The 13,235-nt window shown below is 36.8% G+C and overlaps 1 protein-coding gene across 4 annotated transcripts in view; it reads left to right on the top strand.

Annotated features, from left to right (window-relative positions):
- TET2 (tet methylcytosine dioxygenase 2) overlaps positions 1 to 13,235 on the top strand; it is a 131,726-nt gene that overhangs the window by 39,292 nt on the left and 79,199 nt on the right. For all 4 annotated transcript variants that reach the window (XM_061192078.1, XM_061192080.1, XM_061192079.1 and 1 more), the window contains exon 2: positions 8,026 to 8,171. The gene's annotated coding sequence lies outside the window, so the exon portion shown is untranslated. The remainder of the gene's footprint in view (positions 1 to 8,025; positions 8,172 to 13,235) is intronic.

Genomic DNA, 13,235 nt, shown 5'->3' with positions numbered 1-13,235 from the left:
TTGCTTCCATGACCTGGCTATGGTAAATAGTGCTGCAGTGAACATTGGGCTGCATGTGTCTTTTTAAACTATGGTTTTCTCAGGGTATATGCCCAGTAGTGGGATTGCTGGGTCATATGGTAATTCTATTTTTAGTTTTTTAAGGAACCTCCATACTGTTCTCCATAGTGGCTGTATCAATTTACATTCCCACCAACAGTGCAAGAGGGTTCCCTTTTCTCCACACCCTCTCCAGCATTTGTTGTTTGTAGATTTTTCTGATGATGCCCATTCTAACTGGTGTGAGGTGATACCTCATTGTAGTTTTGATTTACATTTCTCTAATAATTAGTGACGTTGAGCAGCTTTTCATGTGCCTCTTGGCCATCTGTATGTCTTCTTTGGAGAAATGTCTATTTAGGTCTTCTGCCCATTTTGTGATTGGGTTGTTTGTTTGTTTTGATATTGAGCTGCATGAGGTGTTTATATATTTTGGAGATTAATCCTTTGTCCGTTGATTCGTTTGCAAGTATTTTCTCCCATTCTGAGGGTTGTCTTTTCATCTTGTTTATAGTTTCCTTTGCTGTGCAAAAGCTTTGAAGTTTCATTAGGTCCCATTTGTTTATTTTTGTTTTTATTTCCATTACTCTATAGGAGGTGGGTCAAAAAAGATCTTGCTGTGATTTATGTCAAAGAGTGTTCTTCCTATGTTTTCCTCTAAGGGTTTTATAGTGTTTGGCCTTACATTTAGGTCTTTAATCCATTTTGAGTTTATTTTTGTATATGGTGTTAGGGAGTGTTCTAATTTCATTGTTTTACCTGTAGCTGTCCAGTTTTCCCAGCACCACTTATTGAAGAGACTGTCTTTTCTCCATTGTATATCCTTTCCTCCTTTGTCATAGATTAGTTGACCATAGGTGTGTGGGTTTATCTCTGGGCTTTCTATCCAGTTCCATTGATCTATATTTCTGTTTTTGTACCAGTACCATACTGTCTTGATTACTGTAGCTTTGTAGTATAGTCTGAAGTCAGGGAGTCTGGTTCCTCCAGCTCTGTTTTTTTCCCTCAACATTGCTTTGGCTATTTGGGGTCTTTTGTGTCTCCATACAAATTTTAAGATTTTTTGTTCTAGTTCTGTAAAAAATGCCATTGGTAGTTTGATAGGGATTGCATTGAATCCGTAGATTGCCTTGGGTAGTATAGTCATTTTCACAATATTGATTCTTCCACTCCAAGAACATGGTATATCTCTCCATCTGTTTATTACATCTTTGATTTCTTTCATCAGTGTCTTACAGTTTTCTGAATACAGGTGTTTTACCACCTTAGGTAGGTTTATTCCTAGGTATTTTATTCTTTTTGTTGCAATGGTGAATGGGATTGTTTCCTTAATTTCTCTTTCTTATCTTTTGTTGTTAGTGTATAGGAATGCAAGAGATTTCTGTGCATTAGTTTTGTATCCTGCTACTTTACCAAATTCATTGATGAGCTCTAGTAGTTTTCTGTAGCATCTTTAGGATTTTCTACGTATAGTGTCATGTCATCTGCAAACAGTGACAGTTTTACCTCTTCTTTTCCAATTTGTATTCCTATTATTTCTTTTTCTTCTCTGATTGCCGTGCCTAGGACTTCCAAAACTATGTTGAATAATAGTGGTGAGAGTGGACATCCTTGTCTTGTTCCTGATTTTAGAGGAAATGGTTTCAGTTTTTCACCATTGAGAATGATGTTTGCTGTAGGTTTGTCATATAAGACCTTTATTATGTTGAGGTAGGTTCCCTCTATGCCCACTTTCTGGAGAGTTTTTATCATAAATGGGTGTTGAATTTTGTCTAAAGCCTTTGCTGCATCTATTGAGATGATCACATTGCTTTTTTTCTTCAGTTTGTTAATATGTGTATCACATTGATTGATTTGCATTTACTTAAGAATCCTTGCATCCCTGGGATAAATCCCACTTGATCATGGTGTATGATCCTTTAATGTGTTGTTGGATTCTGTTTGCTAGTATTTTGTTGAGGATTTTTGCATCTATATTCATCAGTGATACTGGTCTGTAATTTTCTTTTTTTGTAGTATATTTGTCTGGTTTTTGTATCAGGGTGATGGTGGCCTCGTGGAATGAGTTTGGGAGTGTTCCTTCCTCTGCAATTTTTTGGAAGAGTTTGAGAATGATGGGTGTTAGCTCTTCTCTAAATGTTTGATAGAATTCACCTGTGATGCCATCTGGTCCATGGACTTTTGTTTGTTGGAAGATTTTTAATCACAGTTTCCATTTATTTCTTCCTGGTTCAGTCTTGGAAGGTTATACCTTTCTAAGAATTTGTCCATTTCTTCCAGGTTGTCCATTTTATTGGCATAGAGTTGCTTGTAGTAGTCTCTTAGGATGCTTTGTACTTCTGTGGTGTCTGTTGTAACATCTCCTTTTTCATTTCTAATTTTATTGATTTGAGTCCTCTCCCTCTTTTTCTTGATGAGTCTGGCTAAAGGTTTATCAATTTTGTTTATCTTCTCAATGAACCAGCTTTCAATTTTATTGATCTTTGCTATTGTTTTCTTTGTTTCTGTTTCATTTATTTCGGCTCTGATCTTTATGATTTCTTTCCCTCTACTAACTTTGGGTTTTGTTCTTCTTTCTCTAGTTCCTTTAGGTTTAAGGTTAGATTGTTTATTTGAGATTTTTCATCTTTCTTGAGGTAGGATTGTACTGCTATAAACTTCCCTCTTCGAACTGCTTTTGCTGCATCCCATAGGTTTTGGATCTTCGTGTTTTCATTGTCATTTGTCTCTAGGTATTTTTTTGATTTCCTCTTTGATTTCTTCAGTGACCTCTTGGTTATTTAGTAACGTATTGTTTAGCCTCCATGTGTTTGTGTTTTTTATGTTTTTTTCCCCTGTAATTGATTTCTAATCTCATAGCATTGTGGTCGGAAAAGATGCTTGATATGATTTCAATGTTCTTAAATTCACTGAGGCTTGATTTGTGACCCAAGATGTGATCTATCCTGGAGAATATTCCATGTGCACTTGAGAAGAAAGTGTAATCTGCTGTTTTTGGATGGAATGTCCTATAAATATCAATTAAATCTATCTGGTCTATTGTGTCATTTAAAGCTCGTGTTTTCTTATTAATTTCCTGTGTGGATGATCTGTCTGTTGGTGTGAGTGAAGTGTTAATTCCCCCACTATTACTGTGTTACTGTCGATTTCCTCTTTTATAGCTGTTAGCAGTTGCCTTATGTATTGAGGTGCTCCTATGTTGGGTGCATATATATTTATAATTGTTATATCTTCTTCTTGGATTGATCCCTTGATCATTATGTAGTGTCCTTCCTTGTCTCTTGTAACATTCTTTATTTTAAAGTCTATTTTATCTGATATGAGTATTGCTACTCCAGCTTTCTTTTGATTTTCATTTACATGGAATATCTTCTTCCATCCCCTCACTTTCAGTCTGTATGTGTCCCTAGGTCTGAAGTGGGTCTCTTGTAGACAGCATATATATGAATCTTCTTTTTGTGTCAGTTCAGCCAGTCTGTGTCTTTTGGTTGGAGTGTTTAATCCATTCACATTTAAGGTGATCATTTATATGTATATTCCTATTACCATTTTCTTAATTGTTTTGGGTTTGTTTTTGTAGGTCCTTTTCTTCTCTTGTGTTTCTCACTTAGAGAAGTTCCTTTAGCATTTGTTGTAAAGCTGGTTTGGTGGTGCTGAATTCTCTTGGCTTTTGTTTGTCTGTAAAGCTTTTGATTTTTTGTTGAATCTGAATGAGATCCTTGCCGAGTAGAGTAATGTTGGTTGTAGGATCTTCCCTTTAAATATGTCATGCCACTCCCTTGTGGCTTGTAGAGTTTCTGCTGAGAAATCAGCTGTTAACCTTGTAGGAGTTCCCTTGTATGTTGTCATTTTTCCCTTGTTGCTTTTAATAATTTTTCTTTGTCTTTAATTTTTGTCAGCTTGATTACTATGTGCCTTGGCATGTTTCTCCTTTGGTTTATCCTTCCTGGGACTCTCTGTGCTTCCTGGACTTGGGTGGCTATTTCCTTTCCCATGTGGGGGAAGTTTTTTACTATAATCTCTTCAAATATTTTCTCGGGTCCTTTCTCTCTCTCTTCTCCTTCTGGGACCCCTATAATGCAAATGTTGGTGTGTTTAATATTGTCCCAGAGGTCTCTTAGGCTGTCTTCATTTCTTTTCATTCTTTTTTGTTCCTTCTATTCCGCAGCAGTGAATTCCACCATTCTGTCTTCCAGGTCACTTATCTGTTCTTCTGCCTCAGTTATTCTGCTATTGATTCCTTCTAGTGTATTTTTCATTTCAGTTATTGAATTGTTCATCTCTGTTTGTTTGTTCTTTAATTCTTCTAGGTCTTTCTTAAACATTTCTTGCATCTTCTCAATCTTTGCCTCCATTCTTCTTCCGAGGGCCTGGATCATCTTCGCTCTCATTATTCTGAATTCTTTTTCTGAAAGGTTGCCTGTCTCCGCTTGATGTAATTGATTTTCTAGGGTTTTATCTTGTTCCTTCATCTGGTACATAGTCCTCTGTCTTTTCATTTTGTCTATCATTCTGTGAATGTGGTTTACATCCCACAGGCTGCAGGATTGTAGTTCTTCTTGCTTCTGCTATCTGCCCTCTGGTGGATGGGGCTATCTAAGAGACTTGTGCAAGCTTCTTGATGGGAGGAGTGGTGGTGGGTAGAGCTGGGTGTTGCTCTAATGGGCAGAGCTCAGTAAAACTTTAATCTGCTTGTCTGCTGATGGGTGGGGCTGAGTTCCCTCCCTGTTGGTTGTTTGGCCTGAGGCAGTGCAGCACTGGAGGCTACAGGCTCTTTGGTGGGGCTAATGGTGACTCTGGGAGGGCTCATGCCAAGGAGTACTTCCCAGAACTTCTGCTGCCAGTGTCCTTGTCCCCTCGGTGAGCCACATCCAGCCCCCACCTGCACAGGAGACCCTCTAACACTGGCAGGTAGGCCTTTTTCAGTCTCATGGGGTCACTGCTCCTTCCCCCTGTGTCCTGATGCACACACTACATTGTTTGTGCCCTCCAAGAGTAGAGTATCTGTTTCCCCCAGTCCTGCCGAAGTCCTGCAATCAAATCCCGCTAGGTTTCAAAGTCTGATTCTCTGGGAATTCCTCCTCCCGTTGCTGGACCCTCAGGTTGGGAAGCCTGACGTGGGGCTCAGAACCTTCACTGCAGTGGGTGGACTTCTGTGGTATAATTGTTCTCCAGTTTGTGATTCACCCACCCAGTGGTTATGGGATTTGATTTTATTGTGATTGCGCCCCCCTACCATCTCATTGCAGCTTTTCCTTTGTCTTTGGATGTAGGGTATATTTTTTGGTGAGTTCCAGTGTCTTCCTGTCGATGATTGTTCAGCAGTTAGTTGTGATTCCAGTGTTCTCTCAAGAGGAAGTGAACGCACATCCTTCTACTCCACCATCTTGAACCAATCTCCTGTAAGGTGGATTCTTTACCGCTGGACCACCAGGGACGTCCCAAGCCAATATCTTATATATAATGATTTAGAACCCCTAAATCTTCTCCTACATCACACCCACTAGGATGGCTTTAAAAAAAGAGACAATAACAAGTGTTCATGAGGGTGTGGAAAAATTGGAACTCTCTACACAGTTGCTGATGGGAATGTAAAATGGCACAGAGACTTTGTAAAAACAGTTTGGCAGTCTTCAAAAGGTTAAACATAGAATTATCATATGGCCTTGCAATTCTACTCCTAGGAATTTTCCTCCTAAGAGAACTGAAAACATATGTCCATACAAAAACTTATAAACAATGAACACACATGTTCAAAGCAGCATTATTCACAGTAGCCTTAAGGTGGAAGCAACCCATGTCTATCAACAGATAAATGGAAAACCAAAATGTGGTATATACATATAATGGAATACTATTCTTCCTTAAAAAGGAAGGAAATTCTGACACATGTTACAACATGGGTGAATCTTGAAGACATTATGCTAGGTGAAATAAACCAGTCACAAAAGAACAAATATGATTCTGTATGAGGTACCTCGAATGTCAAATTCATAGAGACCAAAAGTAGAATTGTGTTTGCCAGGGGCTTGGGAGAGGGGAGAATGGGGAGTTGTTTAATGGGTATGGAGTTTTGTTTCAGAAAATGAAAAAGTTGTAGAGATAGTTGGTGGTGATGTTTGCACAACAATGTGAATGCGCTTAATGCCACAGAGTTATACATTTAAAATATGGTTAAATTAGTAAATTTTATGTTACATATATTTTACCACAATAGAAAAAGACTTGTAAATGAATGTTCATAGTAGCATTATTTGTAATACCGAAAATGTAGAAATAACCCAAATATTTATCATGAATAGAGTGTGGTACATCTATACAGTGTGATATTAGACATAAAAAGGAAGTACCGATACACACTAAGACATAGATGAACTTTGGAAACATTATGCTCAGTGAAAGAGATCAGAAACAAAAAGCCAAATTTTTCATGATTTAATATATCTGAAATATCCAGAATAGGCAAATCCCTAGAGACAGAAGATCAATTAGGTAGAGGAGAGATGAATGAGGACTGACTCCTAATGGGTACTGGAATTATTTCAGGAGTGATGAAATTGTTCTGGAATTTGATAGTGGCAATAATGGCACAACTTTTTGAATATACTGAACCCACAGAATTATATGCTTCAGAATGATGAATTCTATGGTATGTGAATTATATCTCAATTTTTAAAAACGCTAAATCTTAATACATGACTTTTATGATGCCATGTTGCTAAAAAAAAAATGGCATGCCCCAGTCTCAGCTTACTATTTCTAGCTATGTAACTGAGAAAATTAAGTGACCCCCCCCCCTTCTGACTCTGTAAAATAGGGATAATAATAATTACCTCTCCAGATGTTTGTGTTAAATGAGCTAACATATGTAGTGCTTTAGCATGGTGTCTGGCATTTACTAAGAACCCAGTAAATTTACTAAGACCTCTTGGGACATGAGCCTTCAACAGCTTCCAATACTATTTCAGATACTATTTCCAGATATTCTAGAAAATGGCTCTACTCTTTTGCCATTTTACCAATACTCTTTACATTCCAGGTCAAAACTGCCTCTCCAAATTCTCTTAATGCTCTTTATAGTAACCCTTCCATCAGAATGGGCTGTTTTGTATCCTTCAGTTTGCTTTGCATATTCTTGCAGCTGTGTCTTTTCTTGAAAACAGTGCTGTCTCTCTATGCCTCTCTCTTTCTCTGAATTTCATCCTGCCCTTAAAGCTCAGAAGAAGCCTTTCCTCATGCATTAAACTTTTTCTCTTATTTCAGGATTTTCACTACATCTTTGACCAGTGAAGGCTTACTTTGGTTATATTTTTAAAGTATTTATCTTATTATGTGATCTTTTGAAAGTATGTGTCCAGCTAAATTAAAGCCCCTGAGCACAGGGTCACATGTTATAATGCTTTACCTTTTCCACAGCACTTAGCACATTGTCTTGATGTGGTATATTTGGAATAGACATTTGCTATTTATGAGTTAAGTTAGTGCTACATCTCAACAAGTAGAAGGAGTTATGCTAATGATTCTCTATCCTGGCTGCACCTTAGAAACACCTGGGGAGCAAGGCTTCATTTTAGGCCAACAAATCAGAACCTCTGAGCGTGAGGCCTCAGCTTTACACCCAAGGTGATAACTATAACCAAGGCTGAGAACTATTGTATTCAACAGATGAAGTAATACAAGCCAGTGGGTCTCAAACCTAATTGATTATCACAATCAAGATGTGATCACAAACTGATGTGAGCAGAGATGCTTTGGATATTGCAAACTGCTCTACAAATATTAGACAAATATTATGGTGCAGTTGCGACTTTCATTGCTTTGAGAAAGATCCTCCAACCCCGTATTTTTCACAGCCAATGGCATAGTGGAAATATCCAATTATAGGCATGTAAAACCTTTAAATGCTATGCAATAGCTTTCATACCAGATGTACATGCTGTGTTCCTTTTTGCTAACTTAAAAATATTCAAACTGTATCTTTTCCAGGCTGGCCACCATTCAGCAGCAGACCCTCTCAAGATTGTCTACTTGCCCTTGCTCCTGTTGAGTTACCACGGGTGGAAGCAGGAGATGGGCTCAGCAGCAGCCAACAGGCCATGACCCAGGAGGCGCAGTGAGGGATAGAGCTGCTGGTAAGACACTGGGGACAGTTGGTGCTTGTTTGCGAGTATAAGTTTATTCTCAATTTAATGGTCAATCTCTCTTCCAACCTCCAACGCTAAGTTACTCTGTACTCTCTCAAATACCTCTATTATCTATGCTTAGGATGCATGGCTTAGATTTTAAGGTCTATGAATCCCCTAAAGTTGTGTGCTGACTTTTAAGTATTGATACATACATTTTTTTTTTTTCCTCTGAAGAAAAGGTAGATTTTCATCAGATTCTTAATGTTTGCTATTTTAATAAAAGAGAGATAAGAGCCATTCAAATATAATAATAAGCACGGAGGAAGGTGCTATCTCTAACCACTTGTCACAGCTTTTCTCTTCTCCATTCTTACATCACCTATGGCCACTTTGTCTCAGTCTTGTTGAGGACCAAAAAAAGTGCTATTTTGTGTTTATTTGCTGGTCTGAAAGTGAGTACCTCTTGAACCTAGGCAGCTGGGTTTCATGACAGTTTGGCTTCGTAGAACTAACAGAGAACTAAAGTTTAGAACGACAGATCTCAGGAGAGCCTATGTGATTTTTTTCACGTGATTTTTCTGAAAATACAAATAGAGGTACCGACAGAAAGACACTTTTTTCATTATGTTCTTATAATTGATCTTAATAAAGATCAATTTGTTTTGCTAATTAGTGTCCCAACCTAAAGGGTTTCTTTGTTTTTTTTTAAGGGTTTTTTTTGTTTTTGTTTTTTTTATCAGATCACTATCATTTATATAGACATATAGAAGTAGAGAACTGATGTATTTTTTTTCCCCAAAATATCTAAGATGAACACTAGAATAAATTCTACTATGTATACCTTTGCCTGTACTGTAAACCAGTTTAAATTGTGGATGCATTGTAGAAAAGAAAATGCAGGTTAGCTAGAGAAAAGGAAGAATGAGGTGGGTTTTTTTTTTTCCATCTATAACTCTTTAGCAGGTAATTTAGCTTTAGTTTCACTGAATCTTGTTTATACATTCAGCATAGCAACTCTTCTAAAAAGCCTGTGTAGCTGTAATCTCTGCCCTCATTCCAGATGCCTGAGGATATAAGTATCCACTCTGCCACTTGATACTTCTTAGAGACTGACCTGGTGCTGAGAAATCCTTTCCAGTGTGTCCTCAGTTAAACTCCCATGATCCCTGGATGTTGCCATTTTCAAGACATAGGGCAAGTGTATCTGCCTAGATTACCTCTCTGCCCTGGGAATTTTAAGTCACTGTGTAAGGGAAAGAGATCTCAGCACAGTAGTAACTCTCAGAATGAAAATTTTCCCCTTACATGTTAATGTTTTTAGAGTAATCATTGTCACTGAAAATAGACTTCCTCTTTCCCCTCTCATGCTGGAAAATCTTAGGTAATTATGAATAAAGCATTCTTTGCTTTTCCCCTCCTGCCTTAGTGGTTGCTTTACCTCTCACTGTGGGGACTGTGGCTACTCATTCTGTACTTGGCCTTAACATGAGAACTGAGACACATTTTTAAGATAGAATTGTTATCTCTTTAGTGAAGTCATAACATTTGTCAGAAGATTTTCTCTTCTTGGTGGTGAAGGGTGAGTAAGTAAGGAAGAGTAAAAGTTTAGGGAAACGTATAAGATAAATTACTAACAAGAAAAGAGGACAGGAAATTAAAATATTAGCTGTTATTAAAAAAAAAATTTTTTTTCAAGTAACTACTGAAGGAATCATTCCCTCATATCCAAAAAAGAATCTAATTTTGTATTTAGTTTTTTACAGTTGGATAAGCTCAGCCTAGGACTTATTTTCAGTACTAAATAAGCCGGGGGCTCATTTTTAATAATGTCTATTAGCTGTGTGTTCTTGGGAAAATTATTTAACCTCTTTAAACCTTGTTTTATTTGGCAAGGAGGAAAATATGTCAGAGTTAAATAATAATGGAATTATGTAATGTTATATGGATAATACGTACAGGGCCTAGCACATAATAAGTTCTCAATTTTATATTAGCATTTGTTTATTATTATTAATCACTGTTACTAATCTTGCTTTTAGTTTTTTAATAATGAATTCATTCCAAAAGTATTTCTTGACCACCTGTCAAATACCAGGCACTCTTTAGGAACTGGGCTGCATTAATGAGGAAAACAAAATCTCTCTTATTTATAGAGTGGGAGACAGACATAAACAAAAATGCATAGTATGTAGAATACCAAGAAGTGCTAAGCATAAAACTTTTGGCAGAAAAAGGAAATTAGAGGCATGGTGAGTTAGTAATTGAAGATAGAGTAGTCAGAAAAGACCTCAGGGTAAAATTATTTTTTAAGTAAAAATATGAAAAAGGAATACACACATACCATAAAGTTACACGGGGGGAAGAGCATTTCAGGTAGATGAGAAATACTACAAAGCCCTAGAGTAGTTTTTTCAGAGTGATTCAGAGAGAATCAGAACATCGTGTACAGCTTGATCACGTATCACCAGTAAACATTTACCCAGGTACCCAAGTGAGTGATACAGATAAGAACTTTGGAAGTTCAAAGAATGGCAAGGCCCATCTAGACTAAAACAGGTAGAGAAGACTTCATGAAGGAAGGTTGCAGCTTGTGGTCTGGATCTTGAAGGAGAGGAAGAATTTGGATAGTTGGTAAAAGGGTACAAACCTTCAGTTACAAGATGAATAAAGTCTGAAAATCTAATACACAACATGATGACTATAGTTGATAATACTGTGTTGTATAATTAAAATTTGCTAAGAGAGCACAACTTAAATGTTCTCACCAAAAAACAAAAACAAAACAAAACAAAAACAACCCTAAATGTGTCAAGTGATGGATGTGGTAATTAACTTGATGGGGGGAATTCTTTCACAGTGTATATATCAAATCATATTGTATACTTTATATATTTTAGTTTTATTTGTCATTATACCTCAATGAAGCTGAAAGAAAAAAAAAAAAAAGCTCCAAAGAAAAAGTTCTAAAGTTATTTTTATATAGTTCACACTCATGTAGCCTCACACCATCAGCCATAAAACAAATAAACAATAAGGAATGACATCCCAGTGACAGAAGTGGAGGAGAAACAGCATGAGATGGAATAAAATAAGGATGTTGGCTTTAAGGGCAGGGAGTGCACTAGGAAAAGGGCAAGGGCAGGCAACCTTGTACAGAGTTGGCAAGTAGTGGGAAAGGAGATGGAAAAATAGGTGAGGTCAATTTTTATAAAACCCTAAGGCCAGTCTAAAGATTATTACATGCTATTGTACACATATTGAGGAGTAACTGGAGCAGGTGAGTAACAAGGTAAATTCAGGTCTCTAGCGATATTATTATTTTGACAAGTTGAGAAGAGTAGGGAGATGGTGGAAGTGGTTGGAGTAATTTCGGAGTGAGGTTGAGAACATGGATTATGATAATAAAGATAAGGCAGAAAAGGGAAGAGAGATTTCATATATTTTAAAGAAAAATGATGATTTAACTGCTAATTGCACATAGGCGATTAAGAAGAAATGTCAAAGTTTTCAAGTTTTAAATTGACCAATGAAGTGTTGGCATTATACGAAATTATAGGAAATAGGGTACCCAGAGATGATACATGACTTCCCTAAGTTCATGTCATTAGTTATTGGCAGAACCTGGACTAGCTCCACGTCTCCATATTGACAGCTCCCCATCCCCTGCTCCCCATGCCATCTGTAGGAAATATTACTGATTTGTATTTTGCCAGATTGCTTGGGGAGAATACAGTTAGAAGTTTGGATTTGCCCATTCCCACTGTCTTGTAGCCATTTTTCTAATTAATGTGGACATTTTTACCCTCTCTCATGAAACAGATCTAAGTTGTTTAGAAGGGGTCAAAGAAGCATTGGTAAAACTGGAAGAGGGTCATTCTATACACTTAGATTCTCCCACCTATAGTGATTATTGATGTTTCCTGATTTTAAATGTCATCTTTTTGTCTCTTCAGTAGTTTGAGATGGAACAGTTATTTCTATCATTGTACCTATTTTCTATTTATTTTTCAGAAGAAAAATGCCTTTTGTCATCTCAAATTTAAATCACCACCTACATTTTAAAATTAAGACTTCAATCATCCCTTCCTTATAGGCCAGTCTTATAAACTGAAATCCATCGTCATTGTTCTAACAAGCCTGATCAGTTTATCCTTTGAGTCATAAGACTTTAAACAAAAAAAGACCCTAGAGATCATCCAAGGCAGTGCTCTTCAAACTGCACCCTTCAAACTATTATTTTTGCTACCCATCTATTTGTTATTAAATATTTTCTTATTTTTAATAAAATGTAATTTTCTAAATTACTAGAAGTATACTTAAAAGAGAAAATTTTATTTTTCTATTAACAACAGTGCTACAATTCTTTCTTTATACATTTCTTTACTCTCGCCATTATACATGCCTCATTATAATACAAGTCATGACTGAACCATGTGAAAGCAAAATCTTTGTTACCTGTGGTATCTTGTCTTATATGCATATAAGGCCCAGATGGGTCTCATAGCCTCTATGTCCCAAGAGAGTGAATTATAGAAGACTATTGACATTCTCATGGGATTCTGCTGAGAACTTCGGCAGTCCCTAAATTCACAAATAGCACTGTAACACTTTTGGCATCAGTGCCTGTCCACATATGACACATATTTGAGTTTGGAACGAGTCAGCCATGCTAAAATAGACTGCACCCTATGAAAGTTATTTTCACCATTCTTGTGTTTCAGTTTCCCTATCAAAAGGTGAAGTATCAGTTGCCTCTATTGATCTCATAGGATATTTTAAGCATAAATGAAAGAGTCTTGGTGAAAACACTTTGTGTTCTGAAAGAAAGTTGCAGTGCAACTACAGGCACTAGAAACATTTACCCATCTTTACAGATGTCACTCTAACCAAACCTTTTCCTCAAAGTGTGAAATTAATTTGTTCTCTTGGCTTTTTTAATGTTGAAAAGATTAAGAGAACAAGTAATGGGTTTCTGGGAGAATCTATGATCGTATAGTTAATGTTGTATATGTGTATAACAATTTTGTAATTTTCAACCAAGAACACATACAGTCCTTGAATCTTAGTGGT

The sequence above is a fragment of the Eubalaena glacialis genome, chromosome 5 (genome assembly GCF_028564815.1).
Source record: "Eubalaena glacialis isolate mEubGla1 chromosome 5, mEubGla1.1.hap2.+ XY, whole genome shotgun sequence".
Lineage (NCBI taxonomy): Eukaryota > Metazoa > Chordata > Mammalia > Artiodactyla > Balaenidae > Eubalaena > Eubalaena glacialis.
Note: the sequence above shows the minus strand (reverse complement) of the source record. Positions and strands in the feature narration are given on the sequence as shown.